The sequence below is a fragment of the Thalia democratica genome, chromosome 3 (assembly GCF_965202585.1).
Source record: "Thalia democratica chromosome 3, ktThaDemo2.hap1.1, whole genome shotgun sequence".
NCBI lineage: Eukaryota > Metazoa > Chordata > Thaliacea > Salpida > Salpidae > Thalia > Thalia democratica.
This window is the reverse complement of record NC_139167.1, coordinates 47390219-47396384: the sequence shown is the minus strand read 5'-3', so window position 1 is coordinate 47396384 and position 6166 is coordinate 47390219.

Genomic DNA, 6166 nt, shown 5'->3' with positions numbered 1-6166 from the left:
TAATCTATAAAAATTGAAATTTAACTAAAAAAATGTTTAGACTTATACAATTAGATTAAAATATCTTTATATTTTATTTAAATGTTTGCCTGATGGTGCAGGGATTCTAATGATGGTTTTGAAATCTCTTTGAGTTGAAAATTTCAAAAAATCAAGAATCAACTTTGTGGCCAACAGATATACAAAAATAAAACAACTTAAACAAAAATATTAAAATACCATAAAATAATAAAAGAATAAATTGCCAGGTGATGTAGTTGTCTAAAGATGATTTTGAAAAGTCTCAGAATTGAATTTTTTAAGGTTTAAACCTAGTTGGTTGACACATAAACAAAAAATATAAATGTTTAAGTACAAACACAACATTATTACATAACAAGATAACACAAGCTTCACTTAACATTATTATATACAATAAACTAAGTAAAATAAAACTTTAGTAATTATATTGGACATTTTTTAAGTAAAGTTGTACTTACTAGTTTAAAAACAATACAAAATCAAAAGTTATTTACACTATGTAACAATTTATAATGGCAAAAAGAGCATCATAGTAAAAGGTTTCCTAGAAAAAAAAAGCTACTTTAAAACTTTTACTTATTATGACATCACAATTAAAATTTTATTTAAACCTATTTCAGCTGGGCGAAAACGAGCATTTTTTGTTAGTGAAACTTTTTAATCTTTCAGTGTTATAAATTCAACATTCATTATTCAAAGTTTATCAAGTAACCAAAACAAAGTCAATAAACAACGTTTTTAGTGATATTCTAAGAATATTTTATTTATTAATTTTTTTTTTTCAGGGGTTCACAGGAAACAAGAAACCAGTCAAAGCACACCCCTGAATCATACTTAATTGCTTGTTTATTACGTTTATTCCAGTTTTATCAGGGCCTGCTCAGGAAACTAGTCAAAACACGCCCCTGATATATAGTTTATTGCATCGCATATATATCTGATAATATATAGTTGCATTGTATTTCATTTATTAAAGTTATTCAGGTACTAAGATTTGAGTCTAAAATATTTTATATGGAATCTAATAAGTAAGGAAAACAAAAATCATTCTATAATAAGAAGAAATTTGAGTCTTTTTTCTTGACTTAAAAATTCCAAAACACAATGTTTCTTTGTTCTTTGTTTTTTAAATACAGTTTTTTTTAGACTTTAATAGCTAATTAATAGAGCTAGAACAAAATATATTTTTTAAAGTGGGACATTTGACTTTTTTTAGTCCTCGGAACATATTTTAATAGTACATATACTTTCTATTAAATTTAAATTAAAATATTCTCTCATAAATTAACTGAAATGCTCAGTAAATTTATTTTCTATGTGAACTTTAAATATTTTGAGATACAGGCCATTGATTTTTTTCAGTTTTAGTCTTTAACTATTGTCTTACTGCTTAGTCAAAAATAATCAGATTTATAAAATTCTAAATTAACTGAGTTATTAAGATATTTAAAATAAACGTGTTAAAATAAAACAAAGTGCTAATTTAATTTTTTTTTTTCGCGAGAACTGGAAAACTACAAAATTGTCTATAAACAACTTTTAGTAATAATAATAAATAAATATCTTAATTACTTAGTTAATTTAGAATTTTTGTAAATCTAATTTTTTACAAAGTACAAAATTTTAATAAAAAGAAAGTATATTGTTCAAGATATGATGCAAGGACTAAAAAAAGCAAAAATGTCCCAATTCCATTTTTTTATAGGCCCTAGCACCCAACCTAATAAACCCAAACTAAAAAAAAACACATTCTATTCTAGCTTTATATTAAACTCTGTAAAAAAATATAGTTAGAAAACAAAGAATAAAGAAATTATGGTTTTTTGAAATTTTTAAGTCAATAAAAAATGACTCAAATTTCTTCTTTTTTTTTTTAAAGATTGTCGTTCAGGTAAAGCCATATTTTGAAGACTGAAAAAGGACAAACAATCTTTTAGGTGCTTTTATCGAAATACTTGATAAATCAAAACAGCATGCACTCACTACAAATTATAAACTATAAATAAACAACATTAGAAATGTATTTTTGCTTGCATATATATTTTGCATTTATGGTGACAAAATAATGGTTGTGATCCAGGATAAAATGAAAGTATGCCATAGGGGTACAGAGAAACTTAGCTTACTTCAAATTTTATTGTTTTTCAAATCTAAAATTCAGTTTGTTTAAAAAAAAACATTTAACATAAAAACTTTTATATATAATTTTTATTTATAACATATTGAACGACAAAAAATACAATCATAACATTTGGTCTTAGGACCTGGTGAACAAAAAAAATTTTTGCTTATCAAGTCTCATATAATAGATACCTTTTAGTGTCTTGTCCAGGACTTATACAGAAAAAAAAAACTAGTGATTTCTATTAATTTGCTGTTTCAGTTTTCTCTTCCTATAAAGAACATATAACTCCAACTTAATCAGCTATATCACAAATATGTTTTGAATTTTTTTAATGTGTAAGAAGCAACTTGTAGCTTAGTTAAAACTCTAAAAAACATGATCAACTTTTGAAAGAAGAAGAACTATCCCCTTATGCACTAAGGTAGTTGGAAAAGGGCTTATTCCTTACTACATCATCAGGCATTGTTGCTGGTTGTTATTAATTGTAAAATCAAGTCTACACAATATTTATACGAGGCTGAAGTTTGATAGAAATTCATATTTACTAAATTCATACACTTTCTAATTTTTTTTAATTATGACATCCTTTGTTGTTTACGCTATTGAAGTCGCCCTAATTATTATAAACCAATGAAACCTTGAAAAATTTGTCTATTATGCGTAGAACTACAGATCCTGAAAGTCTCAACGATTAACTTTGAAAACTAAAGTAATTATAGCGTATCGAAATTATGTATTAAAAAAATCAAAAAAATAACCAAGTTTTCGAAAAGTTCAACTACACCGATTATTCGATACGCTATTGAAGTCGCCCTAATTATTATAAACCAATGAAACTTATAAAATTTGTCTATTATGCGTAGAACTACAGATCCTGAAAGTCTCAACGATTAACTTTGAAAACTAAAGTAGTTATAGCGTATCGAAATTATGTATTAAAAAAATCAAAAAAATAACCAAGTTTTCGAAAAGTTCAACTACACCGATTATTCGATACGCTATTGAAGTCGCCCTAATTATTATAAACCAATGAAACCTTGAAAAATTTGTCTATTATGCGTAGAACTACAGATCCTGAAAGTCTCAACGATTAACTTTGAAAACTAAAGTAGTTATAGCGTATCGAAATTATGTATTAAAATAATCAAAAAAATAACCAAGTTTTCGAAAAGTTCAACTACACCGATTATTCGATACGCTATTGAAGTCGCCCTAATTATTATAAACCAATGAAACTTATAAAATTTGTCTATTATGCGTAGAACTACAGATCCTGAAAGTCTCAACGATTAACTTTGAAAACTAAAGTAGTTATAGCGTATCGAAATTATGTATTAAAAAAGTCGTATTATTAGGGCGACTTCAATAGCGTATCGAATAATCAGTGTAGTTAAACTTTTCGAAAACTTGGTTTTTTTTTTTGATTTTTTTAATACATAATTTCGATACGCTATAACTACTTTAGTTTTCAAAGTTAATCGTTGAGACTTTCAGGATCTGTAGTTCTACGCATAATAGACAAATTTTTCAAGGTTTCATTGGTTTATAATAATTAGGGCGACTTCAATAGCGTATCGAATAATCAGTGTAGTTAAACTTTTCGAAAACTTGGTTATTTTTTTTGATTTTTTTAATACATAATTTCGATACGCTATAACTACTTTAGTTTTCAAAGTTAATCGTTGAGACTTTCAGGATCTGTAGTTCTACGCATAATAGACAAATTTTATAAGTTTCATTGGTTTATAATAATTAGGGCGACTTCAATAGCGTATCGAATAATCGGTGTAGTTGAACTTTTCGAAAACTTGGTTATTTTTTTGATTTTTTTAATACATAATTTCGATACGCTATAACTACTTTAGTTTTCAAAGTTAATCGTTGAGACTTTCAGGATCTGTAGTTCTACGCATAATAGACAAATTTTTCAAGGTTTCATTGGTTTATAATAATTAGGGCGACTTCAATAGCGTATCGAATAATCGGTGTAGTTAAACTTTTCGAAAACTTGGTTATTTTTTTGATTTTTTTAATACATAATTTCGATACGCTATAACTACTTTAGTTTCCAAAGTTAGTCGTTGAGACTTTCAGGATCTGTAGTTCTACGCATAATAGACAAATTTTTCAAGGTTTCATTGGTTTATAATAATTAGGGCGACTTCAATAGCGTATCGAATAATCGGTGTAGTTGAACTTTTCGAAAACTTGGTTATTTTTTTGATTTTTTTAATACATAATTTCGATACGCTATAACTACTTTAGTTTCCAAAGTTAATCGTTGAGACTTTCAGGATCTGTAGTTCTATGCATAATAGACAAATATTTTAAGGTTTCATTGGTTTATAATAATTAGGGCGACTTCAATAGCGTAAACAACAAAGGATGTCATAATTAAAAAAAATTAGAAAGTGTATGAATTTAGTAAATATGAATTTCTATCAAACTTCAGCCTCGTAATATTTATTAATAAAGCTTTGTAGTATCAGTTCTGCAAAACACTTGGGTTACTCAAGATAAATCAGGGTAGTTTGAGCTTTTTTGAAAAACTAAGTCTAGTTTGGAGTTTTCCCTTAACTACAGGCTAGGTTTTATGATTTTTAATCTTAAAAAAAACTCTGTTAACATTAAGTAGTTTTCTTATTATTTTAACACTCATAAGTATTTAAGATTAACTAGAAATATATTTATCTTTTTTTTAACCTAATGCTATTTTTTTGCAATTTACTCATAAATCAGGCAAACTCAGGATAGCTTAATGCAATGCAGATTATTTTTTTTGCCACAAAGAAGGAATCTCAACCTGGTATTTTTCAAGTGTTATTTGAAAAGTATTTAATTTAAATTATTTTAAGAGGTAGTGAAAATGTTTTCTAATAACCTGTTTATTTTATGTTGTTTTATTTTATAAAACTTAACTTTTCTTTGTTTAAGTATTAGCCTAGCTTACAACTTATAAGATATTTTGTAGTTATAAATACAATAAAAAACTTATTGCAGGATTTCTGTTTTACACACTCAGGCTAACTCATGCTAGTTTAGATTTTCTACTTTTCAGGCTAGCTTTTAAGTTTAAAAATCAACTTGTTATTAATTTCTAATGTTATTATAAACATTTAAAAAAATATTCAAGTTTGTTAACAGTTAAGTTTTACACTAAGTTTGTTAAACATTTAACTAGGCTAATTGTTTAAGACTCCAGTTAATCACTCATACACAATTTTTGCTTCAAAAAGTGAAAACTCTGTTATTGACAGTACTTTATATATATATAGTCAATTAACTATATATCAAAAATAGTTGTTGTGTTTATAGAATATTGAGAAATATCGTTTCAAACCTCCTTAGTTTTTTAAATTATAAATACAAACCAAGAATTCAATGAATAGATATGAAAAACTTAATACACTTTTAAGATGTTTAGTTTAATCATATAAATAAAGATAAATACTATTTTTTTGTAAATATTTATACCATATATATTATATAATTTTTTAAATTAAAGAAATTAAGTAGAAAATGGTAACAGAATTTGTTATATTTTATACAGGGTTGCCAAAAAACTTGAAACCTGGATAAACCTGGAGTTGTCAATTTAGGCTAAAAAATCTGGAAAAACCTATAATTTAAGAAAAAAAAAACTGGAATAACATATTTTTAACATTTTTACATGTGAAGTAGAAAATTTTGATTTGACACCAAAAATCTACCATATATACAAAAACATTTTGTTATCATCTAAATTTTTTTAAAGTAAAAACACATTTGAAGTAGCTTTACAGTATGTTTTCAATGTTTTTATACTATTTAACACAGTTCTTTACTTAAACTTAACTTTAAACTGAAAGTAGACACAAAAATTTGTACTTTTAAAATCCTGAAGGAAATTTTGAAAACCTGGAGAAAATGTGCTAAAAACAAATAGCAACTCTGTTTGTATAATATTTTTTCAACTAACTAAGTTAAAAACTAAAGCATGTTAAATTTTGGATTTTAACACTAAAAACGTTTAAATGTGCT